Genomic DNA, 23500 nt, shown 5'->3' on the forward strand with positions numbered 1-23500 from the left:
CAATATAGACACATATCAAGTCTTATGTTTTAGACCTTAAACTTATACAACTGCTGCTGCTAAGTCGCTTCAGTCGTGTCCGACTCTGTGCGACCCCATAGACGGCAGCCCACCAGGCTCCCCCGTCCCTGGGATTCTCCAGGCAAGAACACTGGAGTGGGTTGCCATTTCCTTCTCCAATGCATGAAAGTGAAACTTATACAACGCTATATGTCAATTATATCTCAATAAAGCTAGAAGAAAAAAAATTAAAATAAACCAGTCCTAGGTGCTGCTAGGAGAAGGCAATGGCAACCCACTCCAGTGTTCTTGCCTGGAGAATCCCAGGGACGGGGGAGCCTCGTAGGCTGCCGTCTATGGGGTCGCACAGAGTCGGACACGACTGAGCGACTTCACTTTCACTTTTCACTTTCATGCATTGGAGAAGAAAATGGCAACCCATTCCAGTGTTCTTGCCTGGAGAAACAGGGACGGCAGCACCGGGCTGCCGTCTATGGGGTCGCACAGAGTCGGACACGACTGAAGCGACTTAGCAGCAGGAGCAGCAGGTGCTGCTAGGGCAGTTTCCAACTTCAAACAGCATGTTACACATCATTAGTTAGCCCACTGTCCTTATCTTGGCCAAGAGTCAGTGTCAGTCAGTGTTCCAGTCTAGCTGTAAGATAATTCTATCCTTTGCAGCTACAAAGGTGGTAGCCTAGAGAAAATGCTGCTTAAGCCAAGTTTTGATGAATAAATAGTCATTTATGTTCTTTGTGAATTTAGTAGTGCCTGACAACCTAGATAGCATATTAAAAAGCAAAGACATTACTCTGCCAACAAAGGTCCATCTAGTCAAGGCTATGGTTTTTCCAGTAGTCATGTATGGATGTGAGAGTTGGACTGTGAAGAAAGCTGAGCACTGAAGAATTGATGCTTTTGAATTGTGGTGTTGAAGACTCTTGAGAGTCCCTTGGACTGCAAGGAGATCCAACCAGTCCATTCTGAAGGAGATCAGCCCTGGGATTTCTTCGGAAGGAATGATGCTAAAGCTGAAACTCCAGTACTTTGGCCACCTCATGCGAAGAGTTGACTCATTGGAAAATACTCTGATGCTGGGAAGGATTGGGGGCAGGAGGAGAAGGGGACAACAGAGGATGAGATGGCTGGATGGCATCACCGACTCGATGGACATGAGTTTGAGTGAACTCCGGGAGTTGGTGATGGACTGGGAGGCCTGGCATGCTGTGATTCACGGGGTTGCAAAGAGTCAGACATGACTGAGCAACTGAACTGAACTGAACTGACCTGACATTTACTTGATAGTCAATAAATATTAAATACTTGTTAGTTGCTATATGAAGAAAGAAAAATAATTTCTGACTAAATTCTATAGTAGTTTAAATTGTCTTTCTTTAGCATTTGTATTACCTGTAAAATCTTTTGCCAGCATGTAAGATTATAAAGTCTTACTATTTGGGGAATGAGCTCAATTTAGATCTGAGAAGCAAGATTTATTCTTATAATAACCAAAGCTATCTTTTTTAGGTCCTTTGGTGGCTCAGTGGTAAGGAATCCGCCTGCAACGCAGGAGCCACAGGAGACATGGGTTTGATTCTTGGGTCAGGAAGATCCCCCAGAGGAGGAAATGGCAACCCACTCCAATATTCTTGCATGGAAAATCCCATGGACAGAGGAGGTTGGCAGGCTACCTTTCATGGGGTTCCAAAGAGTTGGACACGACTGAAGCAGCTGAGCACACACAAACATTAAGTGCTTTAAATTTGTTATTTTACTGACTTTCGACAATCACTCTACGTGGTATCTATGTCCTCTCTGACTTGTTCATGAGGAATAGATGCAAAGAGGCTACATAAATCGTCTAAAGTCAAAGAGCTACTGAAAAGGAGAAGTAAGCACCAAAGCTCTTAAGATCAGCCTAACTCCACAGCTAGGGCTCAACAACTGTAGCAGATTCTATCATGCTCCAGTCATATCCATGCTTGCCCACAGCATTCCACTGCAAGGACCCATGATTTTCCACCTGAACAGCAAAGACCACGGGTACTGGGGATTTAATGTCCCACAGAACAGTGTGCAGCCAGGGATGAGGATGGAAGATAGATGCCCCTGCTCACTTACCCCTTGAGTAGGACAGTTCTGAAATCTGTTCCAGAGGTCCCTAGCAAGACTTGCGTCCCTACCATCCTACTGATACTTCCTGGGATCACCTCCACAATAAATCACTTGGATTTAAATCCTTCCCTGAGCGTCTACTTATGGTGCAACCCAGCCTAATACCACATGCCCTTGCTTTCCCTCCCAGCATTAGTTCACAAGTAACCTGAAAGGTCAGCCAGCTGCATCTCCCAAATATTGCAGTTTTCTACAACATCACTGACAGACAACCATCAGATCTTGCTTATAGAATTCCAGAAAAAAAGAGCTGAATATCAGCACAACAATTTATTTTACTTATTTCTTACTTGAATTGAGTAAAGCCACTCTTTTGTGTAACTGAAAACTTTGCATTGTTGCTCAGTCCTCTAGAGCTAAGGCAGCGTATTTCCTCTTCTACTTGCCAGCCTTTTGCATATCTGAAGACAGCTTTCCAGTCCTCCCCAAGTCTTCCTCACTCCGTTTTTTCCAATGTTTACTTATGTAAAGGACCTGATTAAGAGATAATCAAAACTCTGGAAATACCTTTTAAGAGTTACCTGACATAGTCCCCCTTCCTGAAGCAAGGCTAGATCTAAGTCATTGAAGACAGATGGTAAAACTATGTAAATCTGTGCTCAATATAAATTTGAACACTTTTTTTTTTCCTGGCAACCACCCAGAATTATACCCCCCTTCCCCCCACCCACAGTTCTATTTCCTAATTATAAAGTAGAAAAAGAAGGCTAATTGGAATTCATCTATGGCATGGCAATTTGCAGTAAAATATTAAAATTCATTTTTATGGGATTTTCAATTTTAGGGTTTGGCAATGATGAAAAGCACCCAGATCCTGGGAAAAAAGGAACATGATTGCTGTCTAATTCTGTGATCTTTCTAAGAGTAGAAAGTATGTCTTTTTCCTTTGAAAAAACTGTCCAAATTTGAAGAACTCAAAATTAACATGAAACTACTTCTTTCGTAAGTGCTGGCATTATCAGCTTTCAAAGAAATGAACTACTCTCCATCATTATGTACAAATTTACATCATTATGTAAATGTCATCTATCCATCTCTAAGCCTTTTACAATGAATTCATCTTTTATTCATCTTGCGGGTGTGCACTGGGCATTTGTGCCATGTCCAAGATAGTCATTTTGGAGAGGGTAATCTTAAGAATTTTGTTTTCCTGGCTTTCTGTTAAGGTCTTAGAAAATTGTTGGACTAACACAACTAACAGCAAAGTGTCCTTACTGTTAACTTTTCCAAGTATGTGTCCCTTGGACTTATTATAACATCTCTTTTCTATTTAAAAACAAACCATTGGGTTTTGAGTAAGCTCAACCCTTAGCAACCCTTGGGAAGACTGTACCAAATCTGCCCATTCTCTCTGGAAGATGATGCCTCCTTTGCCCATCATTGTACATCAGGTGACTTCTTACTCTTCCCTATTCACCTGTTCTTACTGGTTGATCTTTTATGAATCATTTACACCTTGGACATGTTAAAAGAAAAAAAGAAATCTCTTTATCATGATGTGAATTGAAAGATCTTCTCCACTGTCAAAAGCATTTTAAAAATCAACCCAAAGATATGTGAGATATATGGAGGCAGGAGTGTGCTTTCTTTGCCCTTAAAATCACCTATGATTAGTCAGCTACCTACACAGAAGGCAAGTCCTGTTTTGAAACCTCTAGGAACACTGGAAACCTCTAAGGTATTCACAAAACCAGTGCTGGGTTGACTGCATTAGGATGACAGGAGTGTTTACAAAATCCGAATGCCTGAGATGCATCACTGGAGATTCTGAATCTCTAGGTATGGGGAAGGAATCAAGGGAGGGAGAGAAGAAGAAAGTTAACAGATAATTGTGATAAACACCAGGTCCAAGTTTTTGTAATGATATATGTCCCAAGCTCATGAAATTTCCTCTTCTGAAGCCTGCTCTGAAAATTCATCTGCCTACATATGGCTGTGCAGAATGCCAGAAGTCTCCTCAATGTTAACAAGCATGCCTATTTGGGGGGCAGGGGAGATAAAGCAAAGAGGGTTATGATAATCATCCTGCTTCATAGAAAGTAAAGTACAGTGTTTCCTCAAGTCAGTTATCATTACAAGTCCAGTGGTTTCATACTTAAAACCTAGAATTCATAAAATTAACATGGTGTTTAATTAAGGCCTTGAACATAGTTTTTAATCTTCATTCTCTCCCAAATAGACATTTGTTAAGGTTTCTCTGGAGCCTCATATCAGATGGATTACAGTGCTTTTGTTATAGTATTTCCCAGACACTCTTGGAAAATGGAGCAATATTTTAGAGGCTTGTCAAAAATTTTCAGTGGGGATCAAGAAAATTCTGCCATAACACAGCTGAGGCTTCAGGCCTGGTGGTCCTCATTTCTTTGTGATCCTCAGCTCATTCCAGCCCTGCCTGACAGTCCCATCCAGGTATACATGGAAATATCCAACTAGGACTTTCCAAGTAGAGACCTGTCATGATTCAAGACTTATTTGTATATTTGAAGCACATGCTACCTTGTCTCTGACTCTGCAGAGAATGTGCCCTTGTACTGATGATTCAAATGCCTTCATAGTCACAACTGCGGTCTGTGGGTAAGTTCCATCATTACCTCCTCCTCCTCGCCCACCTCTTCCCTTGGTGCTTTCCTCTTCATGCTTCCCTTTTTCTCTTCGCCCACTTGTGACTCCACTGTGCCTTATTTCCCTGATGTTACCACAGCCTAATGCTGTCTCCTTGTTCTTCCTAGATCTTTCATCCCCCACATCCAGAAACATATCTTACACTCCATATAACTCATTGTTTCCTCTTGGCCTTCCAAATTCTCCAAAAGGAAACACTCTCGCAGCTGGGTGTCTGGCTGTTCCCTAGTCTCCAGTTTTCTCACACAGGAGTCTGTTGTAACAATTTTGTTCTGTGTAATTTAGTAGTACTGTATTTTCTTAGGGAAAAAAGCTCAAAACTCCATATTCTATCTTATTTCCTTTCTTTTTCTCCCACTTCTTTCATTAAATCATAATGCATTTTAGAGCTTCTTTCCATTTTTTAATGTTACAAACAGAGAAAAAAAAATGCAATGAGTTTTTTCCCTCACTCCAAAAAGAACCCAGAGCTGATAGCATTAGAGATTCAGTCCAATTTAAGCTTTATTGAAAGTACAGTGTAGGCTTGTGGTGTTCTATAAATAACAACCACATTTCCCAAAGCTGTCCATGGTTTATACAGAGGACCCCAATTAAACTCAAAACAGCTGAAGGAATAAACCCATCAAAGAAAACACATTTATAGTGTATCAGGAAGGTTAGACTACAGAATAAGTCAAATTCTAATTTCCTTAAAGTCATTGAGCTTTCATGTTTTGGTGAGATCAAATCCTAAATAATAAACCCATCTGATTTTACACACTCCTACAAACAGGCTTTTTATTTTACAGGTTCTTGGTAGCAATTTTTTTTTTGGATGAGATCACATTTAGGGCAATCAAATGAAAATGAAATCTCTTCTCTCTAACCCTGGAAGTATGAATCCACCCTTTCTACAACTTCTTCTTTGATAACTAATACATGGACCTCAACTCCATATGTAAACCTTTGGTTCTATGTTTCAAAACATTGTGTTAGGACCCAGGTCAAACATTGGTGCTAAAATTCAACCCCAAATCCCCTGTATGTCTAGGTTAGGGTATGAAGAAGAGTGTGGGAGATGATACTGATGAGCACACAGTGACATTTGACTTCCATGAGCAGGTTTGTATCCTGATTTACTAAGAGTAGGTGGGCACAAATAATGGGGAAGAAACATGGTGGCAGTGAGAGATTTATCTGTCAATGAAATCCAGCTAAAGCCAACATTTGCCTTAGCAGGCTGAGGTATTTCTAGCTGATGAAATGTCTTGATTTGACATGCTGATTTCCAGATTAGAAACCAATCTTTGATAAAATTGTCCCTATCTCTAGTTCTGGTATAAGGAGTTAAGAAATTATTTTGCCTTTCAGCAGGTATTGGATAAGAAAATTCTGCATTTTAATAAACATCACAAGTTCCCTGAGTGATGCCCTATAAGAGAGAGTACTTGAATCATTCTTAGACTTTACTATTAAGCATTCAACAAGAACTTTCTTCTTCCCTTCTAATACAATCACTTCTTCCTCCATTTGCTTCCCCAGGTTTGTCACCTAAGAATATTGACAATGAAGAGCTGGAAATAGTAAAATCAAATTGTTTTCTTCCCTATGTGTGTTAGCACCATGCTTCTATTTGCATGCCATCTTTTTAAACCAACACTATTCTTTCAGGGAAGGACAATGGATATCCTTCTACATCTGGTCTCGGGTTTAAGAGAAGATTTTCTAAAATGACCTCAGAGATGGGGATGTCGATCCTTCCTACACATTACTATTTATTATCAACATCCTGAAAAAAATGTCCATTTTACAAGTTAGTTCACACACATTTGGGGAGAAAGATGTCTTCTAATCCACTAGACCTGAAGGATACAAAAAAAAAAAAAAAAAAGGAAATGCAGTACCAAGTTGTGAGTATTTTGCAACTCGTGGTGCAAATTTCTTCTAAATATTCACCATAGCAGCTTCCCCAACATATTTAGTGGGCAAATAGACCCTAGTAACACCTGGCCCTCTCTATTCATTCATATCATTTCATTAATTTGTTTAATCTAATTGTGCTTATTCCATTCATTTTGCTCCTATTAGACTACTGAGTTTTTCCCTACATTTTATCTAGCTTCCAAACAATTAGCATTAATCCTTATTCATTCAATCACCTTACTAGGAACTGACACAATACCTCTGCCTTCAACTTGCTTTTGAAACATTCATTACCATTCTCACTGTTTAAAATTGTGAAATATTCCTGATATGCATGCTTAGCCTGAGGTAGATGAATACAGTTCCATAAAATGAAACAATGGGGTGTGACAGTTCTTCAAAAAATAAAGTCCTTTGAAATTAGCTCTGCTGGGAGTTTATTAACCCCTCATTCATGTCTTCTGAATATTCTATATAAAACATAATACATTGCTAATATAATCTCTGGACTCTTTTAATCTTTAACGAACAAAATCTAAAGGAGAAGAGAAATTATCCCACAAGGGTGATATTTGAGAGCATAGTTAATTCTTTAATTTCTTTCTGAGCACTGACAATTTGTATATGTGACAGGTGGTTTTTAAGTCATTCATTTATTCAGAATGTTATTATGCCCCAATCTGATCCAGGTACTGTGCTAGGTACTGAGGTATACAGTTATTAAAGACAACCCTTCACTCAAGTAGTATCTAAGCTGGTGCACAGAGAGACAAAGATATATATATACATATATATATAAAACCACATGTTGTTACAAGTTATGGACAAGCTAAGGAATATACCAGTTTAGGAGTTGAGGAAAGGCCTCTTCAGGACAGAAGAAGGAGGAACAAGACAGGTTAAAAATCAAGAATGGTATTCCAGGCAAGGGGAACAGCATATGCAAAGGCATAGACACCAGAGGATAAACTATGTGTGGGAGTGGCTACATTTTAGGAAGGCCTCTATCCACCTGGATGCTCAAGATTGCAATGGGTGTGCTTGCCTTGAGTTTCCCAAATAATTAATTTGTGATATGGACCATTGTGAGAATAACATATAACAAAACAGTATATGCCTGCATATAAGGATCACTTAAAACTCCATGCACTTGAATACTCTCAAGTGGTACTTGTTTGTAGATGCATTTGATAGGAATAGACAAGAAGGTTACTTATCTGGTAAGCCAATTTCAAATTATCAGTATGGGTGGAAAAAGATATATTCTTTAGGAAAATTATTTAGCTAAGACCTTTCTTAGACCAGTAGTTCTCAAAGCTTAGCATTCATGAGACTCCCCTGGAAGCCTTGTTAAGACACAGACTGCCAAGCCCCATCTCCAGAGTTTTGATTCATCAGTTCTGGGTAGGGGTGAGAATTTGCATTTCTAACAAGATACTTACGCTGCTGATCTGGGACCATACTTGGAGAAACTGGTCTACAGACTTCTTTGAAGTCATTGCAATCAATAGAACTGAAAATAGCAAGTCACATGGACTTTATACGTTAACCATAAATCAGTTTAATGTTTTCAAAATAACAGATTGCACCCAAGATGTTTTCTAACTGAAGCCTAGAGACCTTAAATAGCATTCAATCCCCAGGCCCCCACTTCCTTAGTTTTGTCCTCTGGGCTTTGAGAAGCAACATGATTTAAATAATTTATTCCCATACTAAAAGCCTTGTTTTTGACAAGTGCACTCTCTCCTGTACTCTGATGCTTTTTGAAATATTTTGTTACATAAGGAACAAATTACTCCCAAATTTAAACGATGTCAACAGCTATTACCCTTGTGAAAGCTGCTCCTGAAAGTGTACAGAGCAATCTTTAATGTTTTCTGTTTCTGGTGAATAGGAAATCAAGCAAAATAAATACCAGCCTGAAAGTTTAGATACTTGTAGGTGAATTTAAATAATGAAATATTTTAAGGACACGTTTGTCTTAAAAAAAAAAAAAAAAGCTTTCTTTGCTTCCCAAAACGTATATGGCATTTTGACTAAATGAACTTTTGCTAATATATCAACTGAGAACATTCACAGAAACCTTCAAGAGAACCAAGCCTCAAAGTAGCCTCGGGTTTTTCAAAATGACAAAATGGCTGTGGTTAAACAAAACATAAGCAATGAAGCTTCATTTTCACCCAGAAGAGCCTGTTCTCCACTTGCCTTGTTACGAAACTCTGCTGGCTGAGGAAGCCTCTGGTACAATGACTCCACAGTTATTTTAAGTATCCACGTGGGAGGGATGGGGGATGGGATGGACACAAGTTTGATAAATTCCCTTACCTACCTCTGGAGGAGAGGAACTCTGGGCACAAGGCTGTCTTATTTATACAGCACAAAGTGGAATCCATTAGATTTGGCCTTGGGGCAGGGAGGGAAGGAGGAAGAAGAAAAGGAGAACATTAAATTTAAAATATTTCCATTTGTCCATAATTTTTGAAGCAAAAACCACACAGCAAGCAGTAGGACATTAAAAATTTTTTTTCATTTTAATGAATACATCACCGATCATTCATCTCTTTCCTGTTTCTGTGCTCTTGATAAATTGAGCTGAAATGTCTCTGCAGCTCTTATCATCTGTGCAATTGGGGCTGTCAGAGGTATGATCGAGAGCAACCTAAGTCAATCTGAGTTAGAAGCAACAGATTTCACTCTGGGCAACGTTTTCTTCTTACATAAAAAACTATATACTATTTGTGGATCTCTTGGTGAGGTGATCTCTCCTAGGAAATTTGCCCAAGCCAGAACTTCTGTGTGTCTAGCCACTTGTACAAAGTCCCCTCTTTGTGGCTTCCCACCTCCCTATCCCAGGTCATGAGTCCAGAGCCCTGTTCTTTCCCAAGCCTCTCCCAGAATCTCAGATTAGAGAGAGCAAGAATAAACAAAAACAAGTGAAAAGCCACCTTCTCAAATGCAGGGACCCTGACATTCAAATCATGTAATTTAAATGAAGCCTCATTAGTTTTATATCCAAGCCATATACCTAAAGAATATCATAATATGGTAAATACTATAATATTTAGAGAAAACATTCCTGATAACAGAGAAGACATTTGTCAAATGCATAAGCATCAAGAATAAATGAAGCATAAGTGGATTAGTGTAAGTATCCATTCTCTGGGGTTTTGAGAGAGTCTAACTCAAAATAGTTATTTCTGTTTTTTAATATACTGCAAATTATCCATAACTAATGGCTTTGTAGAATAAATTATATTGCTATTAAACCATTAAACAACAATGATAACTACTTCCTTCATAAATTCTAAGGTGCAAATTTTTTATACATTTTTACCTCTAAAAAATCAGGATGCATCTTACAGTCAATGATGTATCATATTGTGAATTTGTTGACAATTTTTAAAATTTAGTTATTTTATTCAGCTCATATAACAATATGGTTTATACTCAATGCTGTCTTTGATTTGGTAATATGCATAATTATCTACAACAAAAAGAGCTTTAGCATGAAACATTTCAACTAACAAATCATAATTTGAGTGACTTACTAAGTACAAGGCATTAGGTTTAGGCAATGGGGAAGCAAAGATAAATAGAATATATCCCTGATTTCAGAGTTAACAGCACATTAAGGTAGAATCACAGAAAAGCAATTAAAGAAGTGCAAATTATAGTGCTATGGGAACACAAAGGAAGGAGAAAGTCATCTTGATTAAAGGATCAGAGAAAACCATGGAGGAGGTGATTTTTGAGATGAGTATTGAAAAATGAGAAAGTCTCATTATGCACATTTGGTGTAAGTAGATATAAATGTAGAAGGTTGAAGGAATAGGATCTAACCTGAAGAAGAGGAGTCTGAAAATTGCTCAAGAAATATCAGAGTTGTGATATCACTGAATAAGAAAACCAACTGGCAAGCCCAGTTTGAGCAGAGGGAGGGAAGAGTGAGGGTGGAGTAAAATACAGACTGGGTAGGGTATGTTAAGTTTGAGGTATTCACAGGACATTGTAGTAGGCATTTGCCATTTTTCAGTGCTCATCCCACACCAGAGAATATCCCCACTGTCTAAGTCTGGTTAGAAGGTAGAAACTCACTTCCTACTACAGCAGTTTAATAAGCCAAATATTTGTTTTCTCGCTCCTCTTCCTGCTAGGGTACAGCTGAGACTAGATTTAGCTAAACAGACATGCCTGTCTTGTGGGTTGAATCTTGAGCTAGTGATGCAAAAATGTAAAGCTCCAGTGTCCATTAGAAGCTGCAGTCTCCAGCATTCAGCAGTGCTGTCTTCACCACTCTGGCTTTGCTGAGAGATTTTGGCCAGAGTCCCAGGTATGAAACCTCTCTACAATCTTGCCTGTTTTCTACCCTTGTTTTCCAGCTTTCCCAGGGATGCTGGGAGATAGCCAATATCTTTTAAATAGGTTGTTTTTTGGCTTAAATCTGTAAGAGTCAATTTCTGTGGTTTGCAAAGTAAGAACCCAGAGTGGTAAGACATATATCAGGAGATGTCTGACAAAGACTTGGAAAAGGAGCACATAGCATAAGAGGACAGTTGGCGTAGAGAACAAAACAGGGTAATTATTTGAATAGGACTGAAAAGTAAAACTAAGAAAAAAAATACAGATACAGATAGAGAAAAGAGGGAGGAAGGAAATGGCATTGTTATGGAAGGAGGATGGAACAAGAACACAGAGCACATGTAGAGAAGGGAAGGAGGAAGCAGAGAACCATGGAAAGCACATGTCCTGTGGGCCTATCGTGTGCCCAGTATCTTGCATAAGCTAACTCATTTAATTTCTACAAATAGTAAGCATTGCTAAATATGAAAAGGAGTACGTCAAGGCTGTATATTGTCATCCTGCTTATTAACTTATATGCAGAGTACATCATGAGAAACGCTTGGCTGGAAGAAGCACAAGCTGGAATCAAGATTGCCAGGAGAAATAGCAATAACCTCAGATATGCAGATGACACCATCCTTATGGCAGAAAGTGAAGAGGAACTCAAAAGCCTCTTGTTGAAAGTGAAAGAGAAGAGTGAAAAAGTTGGCTTAAAGCTCAACATTCAGAAAACAAAGATCATGGCATCTGGTCCCATCACGTCATGGGAAATAGATGGGGAAACAGTGGAAACAGTGTCAGACTTTATTTTTGGGGGCTCCAAAATCACTGCAGATGGTGACTGCAACCATGAAATTAAAAGACGCTTACTCCTTGGAAGGAAAGTTATGACCAACCTAGATAGCATATTGAAAAGCAGAGACATTACTTTGCCAACAAAGGTCCATCTAGTCAAGGCTATGGTTTTTCCAGTGGTCGTGTATGGATGTGAGAGTTGGACTGTGAAGAAAGCTGAGTGCCAAAGAATTGATGCTTTTGAACTGTGATCTTGGAGAAGACTCCTGAGAGGCCCTTGGACTGCAAGGAGATCCAACCAGTTCATTCTGAAGGAGATCAGCCCTGGGATTTCTTTGGAAGGAATGATGCTAAAGCTGAAACTCCAGTACTTTGGCCACCTCATGCGAAGAGTTGACTCATTGGAAAAGACCCTGATGCTGGGAGGGATTGGGGACAGGAGGAGAAGGGGACGACAGAGGATGAGATGGCTGGATAGCATCACCGACTCGATGGACATGAGTTTGGGTAAACTCCGGGAGTTGGTGATGGACAGGGAGGCCTGGCATGCTGCGATTCATGGGGTTGCAAAGAGTCGGACACGACTCAGTGACTGAACTGAACTGAACTGATCCTATCTATATAGTCAGCAAAAACAAGACCGGGAGCTGACTGTGGCTCAGATCATGAACTTCTTATTGCCAAATTCAGACTTAAATTGAAGAAAGTAGGGAAAACCACTAGACCATTCAGGTATGACCTAAATCAAATCCCTTATGATTATACAGTGGAAGTGACAAACAGATTCAAGGGATTACATCTGATAGACAGAGTGCCTGAAGAACTATGGATGGAGGTTTGTGACATTGTACAGGAGGCAGCGATCAAGACCATCCTCAATAAGAAGAAATGCAAAAAGGAAAAATGGCTGTCTGAGGAGGCCTTAGAAATAGCTGAGAAAAGAAGAGAAGTGATAGGCAAAGGAGAAAAGGAAAGATAAGCCCATCTGAATGCAGAGTTCCAAAGAACAGCAGGGAGAGATAAGAAAGACTTCTTAAGTGAACAGTGGAAAGAAACAGAGGAAAACAATAGAATGGGAAAGACTAGAGATCTCTTCAAGAAAATCAGAGATACCAAGGGAACATTTCATGCAAAGATGAGCACAATAAAGGACAGAAATGGTATGGGCCTAACAGAAGCAGAAGATATTAAGAGATGGCGAGAATATAGAAAAGAACTATACAAAAAAGATCTTGCTGCTGCTGCTGCTAAGTCGCTTCAGTCATGTCCGACTCTGTGCGACTCCAGAGATGACAGCCCACCAGGCTCCCCCGTCCCTGGGATTCTCCAGGCAAGAACACTGGAGTCGGTTGCCATTTCCTTCTCCAATGCATGAAAGTGAAAAGTGAAAGTGAAGTCACTCAGTCGTGTCCGACTCTTAGCGACCCCATGGACTGCAGCCCACCAGGCTCCTCCGTCCATGGGATTTTCCAGGCAAGAGTACTGGAGTGGGGTGCCATTGCCTTCTCTAAAAAAGATCTTAATGACCCAGATAACCACAATGGTGTGATCACTTACTTAGAGCCACACATCCTGGAATGAGAAGTCAAGTCGGCCTTAAGAAGCATTATATGAACAAAGTTAGTGGAGGTGATGGAATTCCAGCAGAGCTATTTCAAATCCTAAAAGATGATGCTGTGAATGTGCTGCACTCAATATGCCAGCAAATTTGGAAAACTCAGCAGTGGCCACAGGACAGGAAAAAGTTAGTTTTCATTTCACTCTCAAAGAAACGCAATGCCAGAGAATGTTCAAACTACTGCACAGTTGCACTCATCTCACACACTAGAAAAGTAATGCTCAAAATTCTCCAAGCTGGGCTTCAAAAGTACGTGAACCATGAACTTCCAGATGTTCAAGCTGGATATAGAAAAGCAGAGGAACCAGAGATCAAATTGCCAACATCCGTTGAATCATAGAAAAAGCAAGAGAGTTCCACAAAAACATCTATTTCTGCTTTATTGACTACACCAAAGCCTTTGACTGTGTGGATCACAACAAACTGGAAAATTCTTCATGAGATGGGAATATCAGACCACTTAACCTGCCTCCTGAGAAATCTGTGTGCAGGTCAAGAAGCAACAGTTAGAACCAGATATGGAACAACGGACTGGTTCCAAATTGGGAAAGGAGTATGTCAAGGCTATATATTGTCACCCTGCTGCTTATTTAACTCATATACAGAGTACATCATGTGAAATGCTGGGCTGAATGAAGCACTAGCTGGAATCAAGATTGCTGGGAGAAATATCAATAACCTCAGATATGCAGATGACACCACCCTTATAGCAGAAAGCAAACAGGAACTAAAGAGCCTTTTGGTGAAAGTGAAAGAGGAGCGTGAAGAAGCTGGCTTAAAACTCAACATTTAAAAACTAAGATCATGGGCATCTAGGTGGATTCATGTTGATGTATGGCAAAACCAATACAACACTGTAAAGTAATTAGCCTCTAATTAAAATAAATAAATTAAAAAAAAAAAAAAGCCAAGATCATGTCATCCAGTCCCATCACTTCATGGCAAAGAGACGGAGAAACAATGGAAACAGTGACAGACTTTATTTCCTGGGGCTCCAAAATCACTGCAGATGGTGACTGTAGCCATGAAATTAAAAGACACTTTCTCCTTAGAAGAAGAGCTATGACCAACCTAGACAACACATTTAAAAGCAGAGACATTACTTTGCCAAAAAAGGTCCATCTAGTCAAAGCTATGATTTTTCCAGTAGTCATGTATAGATATGAGAAAGTGAAAGTGAAAATGAAAGTCACTCAGTCATGTCTGACTCTTTGTGACTCCTTGGACTATACAGTCCATGGACTTCTGCAGGCTAGAATACTGAAGTAGGTAGCCTTTCCCTTCTCCAAGGGATCTTCCCAGTCCAGAGATTGAACCCAGGTCTCCCACATTGCAGGCGGATTCTTTACCAGCTGAGTGACCAGGGAAGCCCAAGAACACTGGAGTGGGTAGCCTATCCTTTCTCCAGGGGATCTTCTCAACCTAGGAATCGAACTGGGGTCTCCTGCATTGCAGGTGGATTATTTACCAGCTGAGCCACCAGGGAAGCCCATGGATGTGAGAGTTGGACTATAAAGAAAGCTGAGCACCAAATAATTAATGGTTTTGAACTGTGGTGTTGGAGAAGACTCTTGAGAGTCCCTTGGACTGCAAGGAGATCAAACCAGTCAGTCCTAAAGGAGATCAGTCCTGAATATTCATTGGAAGGACCGATGCTGAAGCTGAAGCTCCAATACTTTGGCCACCTGATGTGAAGAACTGACTTCTTAGAAAAGACCCCGATGCTGGGAAAGGTTGAAGGCAGGAGGGGAAGGGGACGACAGAGGATGAGATGGTTGGATGGCATCACCAATTCAATGGGCATGAGTTTGAGCAAGTTCTGGGAGTTGGTGATGGACAGGGAGGCCTGGTGTGCTGCAGTCCATGGGGTCACAAAGAGTCAGATACGACTGAGTGACTGGACTGAACTGAACTTCACAGTTGAGAAAAATGAGATGAATAAATATTAATTAAATAACTTTCTGAGGGCTGGTGCACAGGGATGACCCAGAGGGATGGTACGGGGAGGAAGGTGGGAGGGAGGTTCAGGATTGGGAACACATGTAAATAACTTTCTGAAAGTTACATAAATAATAAATGATGGGACCAGGATTCAAAGCCAGATTTGTCTGGTTCCAACATCACCCTGCCTCCCTGCCAGGAGTTTTAGGAAAGGATTTTGACACAGAAGCCAAAGATAAGAGTGCAAGGGTTCTCAACTCTGGCTGCACAATGGTAACAGAAATGGAGATATGGAAACTGCTAATACCTGGGTCAAACTCTCAGAGTTTTCAATGTAATTGGTTTGAGGTGCAGCTGGGGGATTAGGACTTTTAAAAAAGTTTCCCAGGTAGTTCCAATGTGCAGCCAAGGTTGAGAACCACTGTGGTATGTGCTATGTCAGCAGAGGGGGAAAATGATTTGAAGAATGAAAGGAAATTAGGCTACAAAGGCAGCAAGTGGTGAAGTGAGACATTGATAGGGGAACACTACAGCAAAGGGGAACAGGTTTGAGTGACACAGGTTTCAAGTGCGTTGAAAAGTAAATTGGAAGTGGACACAGAGAAAGTGAATGTAGACCATTCTTACAGTAATCACTATGGAGGTGAAGGGAGGTCGATAGCCACTCAGGAGTTCTGTAGATTGAGAAAATGCTTTGGAAGGATAAAAAAATGAGAACATCTGTGAGCTGAAAGAAAGGGGCCCATGGGATGTGAGAACTGCAGATAAAAGTGAGAGAGTTGGGGTCCTAGAAAAGATAGGAGTCTGGTATTCAAGAAGAAAGAAAAGCTAACATTTTTGGAAAGGAAAGTGACATTTTTCCTTTAATGAAAGAGGAAAGGTTTTGTTTTTTTTTTTTTTTCCAGAGAAGCTGAGATAGGTTATGGGAGAGTAATAAGGGGGAGCTTGAAGAAAGTGAAAGGGTAGGATTGGAAAAGTGAATATAAGGAAAGCAATAAAAGACTCAAACAAAGGAATTAAATAGCTTTTACCTGAGATCGTATAAAAGGCATTTCAAGTGTAACTAATCATTAGGGTTACATGACTTTCTCAAGCAATACTTGGGAGTTTTGAGAGGTGAGAAAATGGATAAGAAAGTTTACCCAGAGCTGGGAAGTGCCCAGATTGACTGGGCTGTAGGTCAAGGGAGTGAGGCATTTTGAGGTGCTACTGAGATCACATACAGATACACATTTGAAATCTAAGCAAGGCTATTGACTTTGATATGAAATTTAGTATATTAAAATTTACACGAGGCTCCATTCCCTGACTTGGCACATAAAATATGTTGAAATCCAAATGCATTCAATGATAGGTAATGATGACTCTAACAGAGGAAGACGTTTTGGCTTCACATCGAGAAATGATTAGAATAGTGACCAGAGCCCTAAATAATTAATTTGGTAATTCACCTTTCCTGCTTTCAGGCAGGTCACATTTCAGGTATTGGCTAAAATATATAGATTTAAATATAGATAAAAATCAGGCCAATAAATACAAAGTGCTACTTCCATTGATTATGCTTTTTTTAATTCAACAGACAAGGCAGTTTCTGAAACATTGCTCAAGCTGAGGAATCTGTTCTGTTCTCCTAATCCAGATCTGAAGGCTCAAACTTCCCAGTTGTTTCTCAAACCTCATTTTAGCCACAAACCAGTTCATAAGTTTTATTTGTGACAGAATTTTTGAGATATGTTCCTCCAGACAGCCACGGAATTGAGCTTGGTACTTTCTGTTCTTTGAAATGCTCTCTTTCAGTTCTGAAATTTGGCACAAAATATCCCCTCTGCTTTGGAGAAGGCAATGGCACCCCACTCCAGTACTCTTGCCTGGAAAATCCCATGGACGGAGGAACCTGGTAGGCGGCAATCCATGGGGTCGCACAGAGTCGGACACGACTGAGCGACTTCATTTTCCCTTTTCACTTTCATGCATTGGAGAAGGAAATGGCAACCCACTCCAGTGTTCTTGCCTGGAGAATCTCAGGGACGGAGGATCCTGGTGGGCTGCTGTCTATGGGGTCACACAGAGTCGGACACAACTGAAGCGACTTAGCAGCAGCAGCAGCAGCAGTCCCCTCTGCTTAGAATGCTCTCCCACCACCTTCATCCCTTACCCTCCCACCCTGCCCTCTTCCCTCTTTTGTTTAGACAACTCCTTCAGGACTCCAGTGAAGTATTCTGGTAGGCTTTTTCTGGACATATAATCCCATAATATCGTGATCTTACTTCCTATTTCATACAGTGCATCCCAGTTTAATTATATGTCTAGAATTTTTCTGCCCTGCTAAACTGTAAGATTCACCAAGCAAGGACCATGCCTGGCATGTGGTAAGTATTCAATAAATATTTGTTGAATTTTTTAATGAATAACTGTGACTGGAAAATGAGTTGTATGGGAGAGAAACCAAGGCAGGTAGCTATCACAGTCAACAGACAGAGCAGACTCCTCTTCTGTCCACTCCATTCTGTTACAATTTGAAGCACACTGACCCCCAGTGTGCTTTCCCTCCCAACAGCCAGCACCTGCATCTCTTGGTCTGAGGACTGCCTCCAGGCTGCCAGAGCCTTCCTGTCGCCTGTTTTCAGAGCTGGCAGGGCCTGGAAATTGATGTCCTTTAGGGACAGCCCTTAAGTAATGACTGACAAGTACAACACTATAAATACCGCAGCTCCCTTGCCTCGTTAATAAATAGGCAAAACTAAACAATATGTTGTTTAGGGATATATAGGTGGCCAAATATAGAGAAAAGCAAGGGAATGATTAGCACAAAATTCAGGATTGTAGTTATTTCTGTGAGGAGGAGCTAGGAGGAGGAGAAGGGGGAGGATGTGATTAGAGAGGAGCTCCAACATACTACTAGTATTTTATTTCTTGAGCTGGGTATGGGTATATAATGTTCATTGTGTTATTTTTTTGTTATATATATGGGCTTCCAATTGTAGCTCCGTTGGTAAAGAATCTGCCTACAATGCAGGATATCCCAGTTCAGGATATCCTGGGTCAGGAAGATCCCCTGGAGAAGGAAAGGCAACCTACTCCAGTATTCTTGCCTGGAGAATCCCATGGACTGTAGCCTGTCAGGCTCCTCTGTCCATGGGGTCACAAGAGTCAGACACGACTTAGTGACTAAACCACCACCATCACATATATATACACACACACATATATACATATAAACAACAAAGGCAACAACAATAATGATCTAGTAGATTGAAGAGAAAAAGTAATGGGAAGCTTTTTTTCATACTGAAGGTGTATTGCGATGATTGTGGATGTAAGGCAAGGAAAAAGAATAAGGAGAAAAAAAGTGTTGGGAGAAATGAAGCAGGTTGTGCTAGCCTTGGGAAAATGTTGGACCATATAACCCAACAATCCCATTCCTAGGTGGAACCCAATAGGGAAGAATATATGTGTTCACCAAAGTATGTGTATAAGAATGCTTAGGAATGGCGTTGTGACACATGCTACCACATGGATGAACTTTAAAAAAGATCTAAGTGGAAGAACCCAGTCACAAAAGGACAAATATTATATGATTCCACTTATCTGAGGTACATAGACTAGGCAAATTCATAGAGACAGAAAGTAGAGTAAGGTTATGAGAGGTTGGGAGGAGGAAGGAATGAGAGGAGTTATTGTTTAATGAGTACAGGCATACCTCAGAGCATATTCTGGGTTTATTTCCAATAAAGAGAATATCATAATAAAGTGATTCACACAAATTTTTTATTTTCAAGTGCATATAAAGGTTGTGTTTAAACTGTAGTCTATTAAGTGTGCAATAGCATTATGTCTAAAAATGTACATAGCTTAATTTAAAAATAATTCTATTGGGAAAATGGCACCAATAGATTCACTTGATGCAGGGTTGCTACAAAACTTCAATTTATATATATATAAGAAAGCAAACAAACAAACAAAAAAAACAGTATCTGCAAAGTACAATAAAGAGAAGGGAAGTGAAGTCTCTCAGTCATGTCCGACTCTTTGTGACCCCATGGACTGTAGCCTACAATGCTCCTCCATCCACGGGATTATCCAGGCAAGAGTACTAGAGTGGGTTGCCATTTCCTTCTCCAGAGGATCTTCCTGACCCAGGGATCAAACTTGAGACTTTGGCATTGACAGGCAGATTCTTTACCATTGAGCTACCAGGGAACCCCAGATCCAGTTCCTCAGAGTAGAAGACCAATAAATTGTACATTTTAAAACTTATATGTAAAGATACTATATTTCCCCTTTGTCATCTTTTCTCCATGCTGAATCTCCCAATTACTTTCAACTTTTTTTCTAATATTTTATTTATTTATTTTTGACTGTGTTGGGTCTTCATTGCCTCACAGACTTTCTCTAGTTGTGGAGAGTGGGAGCTGCTCTCCAGTTGCAGTGCAAGGACTTCTCGTTGTGGTGGCTTCTCTTGTTGCAGAGCACAGGCTCTAGGGCACATGGGCTTCAGTAGTTGCGGCACAAGGGCTCAGTAGTTGCCGTTCCAGGGCTCTAGAGCACAGGCTCAATAGCTGTGGCATGTGGGCTTTGTTGCTTGGAGGCATGTAGGTTTTTCCCAGATCAGGAAATGAACCTGTGTTTGCTGTTTGGCAGGTAGATTATTTACCACTGAGCCACGAGGGAAAATCCCAAATATTATTTATATGACATGCTCCCCAGGCTTTTCAGTCTTGGATCTTGTCTTTTAGATATATGCCATTTAGTTACCATGCCACATGATACAGAATACATTACACCAAATATTATCTTAAAAATTTTTTTTATTAAAATATAGTTGATTTGCAATGCTGTTATTTAGTTCCAGGTATATAGTAAAGTGATTTAGTTATATATGTATTATATATATATTCAGTTATATATATATATTCTTTTATATATGTATATTAATTTTTAGTTCTCTTCCATTATAGGTTATTACAAGATATTGAATATAGTTCCCTATACTATACAATAAGTCCTTGTTTTATATATATTTTATATATAGTAGTTTATATGTTAATCCCAAACTTCTAATTTATCCCATTCCCACCCCACTTTGGTAACCGTATGTTTGTTTTCTGTGTCTGTGAATCTATTTATGTTTTGTAAATAGGTTTATGTATATCATATTTTAGATTCCACATATAAGTGATATTATATGATATTTGTCTTTCTCTGACTGAATTCAATATGAGAATCTCTAAGTCCATCCATGTTGCTGCAAATGGCATTATTTTGTTCCTTTTTATGGCTGAGTAATATTCCGTTCTCTATATGTACCACATCTTCTTTATCTGTTCTTCTTTTGATGAACATTGAGGTTGTTTCCATGTTCTGGCTATTGTGAGTGGTGCTGCAATGAACATTGGGGTGCATGTATCCTTTCAACTTATGGTTTTCTCTGGATATATGCCCAGCAGTGGGATTACTGGGTCATATAGTAGTTCTATTTTTAGTTTTTTAAGGAACCTCCATACTGTTCTCCATAGTGACTGTACCAACTTGCATCCTCACCAACAGTGTGGGGGGGGGGGTTCTCTTTTCTCCACACCCTCCCCACTCTTTATTGTTTGTAGACTTTTTGATGATGACCATCAAGCCCCTAATCTATTACTTCCAGCCTAGAATACTTCTATGGTCTGAGAGGCTAGGGAAATGGAGGACCCCGCAACCCAGGAGCATGTATCTCCATAAGAACATCATCCTTAGAAGGTTTTTTTGAGAATCTATGATAGATGTGAAGGGATAATAAGCTGAAGAATGCTAATAAAACGTGAATTGTGGTTTTATTACAAGAAGTCTTCTTACAGAAAGGTCTCTGTTTGCAGCTCCTTGGCCACAAAACAAGAACTCAGAGAAGATGGCAGTGGAAATCATGGTCCATAGTTGGACCAATGTAAAAGTCAAAGTCACTACTTATTCTACTCTTTTCTTCTTGATTTGTATCCATAATGTTGTCTATACTAGCCAAATTTTAATTAGAAGAAAATGGAATAGTAAGATACAATTTTTCACCTATAAAATTAGCATATAGGTGGGAGTATTACAGCTTTCTTGGAAAGCAATCTGAGATACTGTTAAGAACTTAAAAGATGAACATGAGTACCTATCTTAAGGAATTAATTAGAGAGACCAATGAATATTTTGACAGGATTATTTATCATTCTGAATAATTGGAAACCTAAATGTACAATGTCTGATATTGAGTGAATGAATATATAAAATAGCATACTAAAAAAATTAGTGTATTCAGATAATATGCTGATATGCATTCATTAAAACAATGTTTTAAAATATTCATTTAAATGAATATGTTTATGATATAATGTTATAAAAATTATGTATAGCATAAAATCTCATTTGGAAGATAATATTGGTAAAATATTAGTAACTAGTTATCTGCAGGTATTGGCTTTAGAGTAATGCTAATTCCTTCTCTATCCTTTTATGTATTTTCCAAACTTTGCATAATACACAAATGTCATGATTATAATCAGGAAAAAAATCAATTTGAAAAATAAAAGAACTTGATCTGAAAGTGGAGATACCTATTGATCATAAGAAGCTTGGTTTCAGATGCTCTTCATTACCAGTATCAGTTAACAAGACTAAGACTTTGTTGGCAAGTGCCTGTGATCAGGTTTGCTAGAATTTTAAAAAGACCTCTGTCTGTGAGCAGTAGACGGGAACAGCTTAGTTTTATAACATGGTAAAAGAATGGGCAAATGGAGCCTGATTCTACCAGCCTGTCTGCCTTTGAAATTGTGTGCTATTTGTGTAACTGCTCGTGCTTGGTTGACAGATCAAGGGGCACCCTGCTGATCCTCACATGGCAAGAACTTAGATGGTAATTTCAGTCCACAACAGATGGGAACTGTAAGCGCAGAAGGTCACTCAAAATATTAGTTGCTTTATCTCTGTAAAGCTATGGAGAGAGGAAAAAAGTTGCAGACCTGCCACAAGATAATGTATTTGGTTCATTCCAGAATGCTCCTATCAGTACGCATGAAGGGCGGAGTACATACAAGGGCAGACTTTCAATTAAGTTACTCACCAAAGACCATTGGGAACAAGGACAGAGAATGACAGCCCGGCCAAAAGACTGTCAATGACAGCCTGGCTAATAAACAGTGAATTAGGGGTTTCCATATACATATAATATCACAAGGCCCAACAAGTACAAAATGTATTCTGGAAAAAAGCATGCTATACTGTTATTATTCTTAGTAATTTAGGGCCTTAAATGATTCAGAATGCAATTTAAATGAAAAAAAAGTTTAAAATATTGGTAACATAATACTTAAAGTGGTCGAATTTGCCACTGAAATCTTCTTTAGAAATGAATTTTCCTTTTTAGGACTGAGGTGGTGCCAGTTTTTATAGACAAAAAGTGTTTAAGGAGTGCAGCTAACTATGAAAAATGTTTTCCAGATCTTAATAAGATTACTGAGTTTATGAACAGGATACTTTTAAAGAGTAAAAAGTGATGAAGTCATGGGATGTGAATTAAATTTAGAATACATGAGACCAGTTGGGCTTTGAGGATCATGGCCCACAGTTTTTCCCCCTGCCTTTAGCTGAATTTAATGAAGACCTTTGAAATTTTCAAAAGTTTCAAAATTTTGAAATTTTCAAAATTTTCATCATTCAAAAGACCTCTTCAAATATGCTTCATTGTAGAAGGGTGACACCATCATAGACATATAATTAGATAAAGGAGAATAAAAAGTGACACAGAATTAAGATAAAAAGAAACAAAAAAAAATTTGAAAATTGCTTGCATTTAATTTAGAATATATTTGAAGGAGTTATTAAAGAAAAATAGGGAGAAAAGTGAAGTCGCTCAGTTGTGTACGAGTCTTTGTGACATCATGGACTGTAGCCTACCAGGCTCCTCCGTCCATGGGGTTTTCCAGGCAAGAGTACTGGAGTGGGTTGCCATTTCCTTCTCCAATTAAAGAAAAATAGGGAAAACTTTTATAAATAAAAATATTTATTTATTGTATTTTTTAAAACATTATGTCTGATGTCTTGACATCTGCTATTTGATCTTCTAAATGGACTTTTCTTAACTGG

The 23500-nt window shown here is 39.3% G+C and overlaps 1 pseudogene; it reads left to right on the top strand.

Annotated features, from left to right (window-relative positions):
* The first annotated feature begins 5838 nt into the window (after nt 1–5838).
* The window catches only part of LOC147339878 (histone-lysine N-methyltransferase SETMAR-like), a 35625-nt pseudogene continuing 17963 nt past the window's right edge, over nt 5839–23500 (top strand).

Source organism: Bos grunniens, chromosome X, assembly GCF_055505025.1.
Source record: "Bos grunniens cultivar Pamir isolate PY7600 chromosome X, Bosgru_T2T1.0, whole genome shotgun sequence".
NCBI classification, from domain to species: domain Eukaryota; kingdom Metazoa; phylum Chordata; class Mammalia; order Artiodactyla; family Bovidae; genus Bos; species Bos grunniens.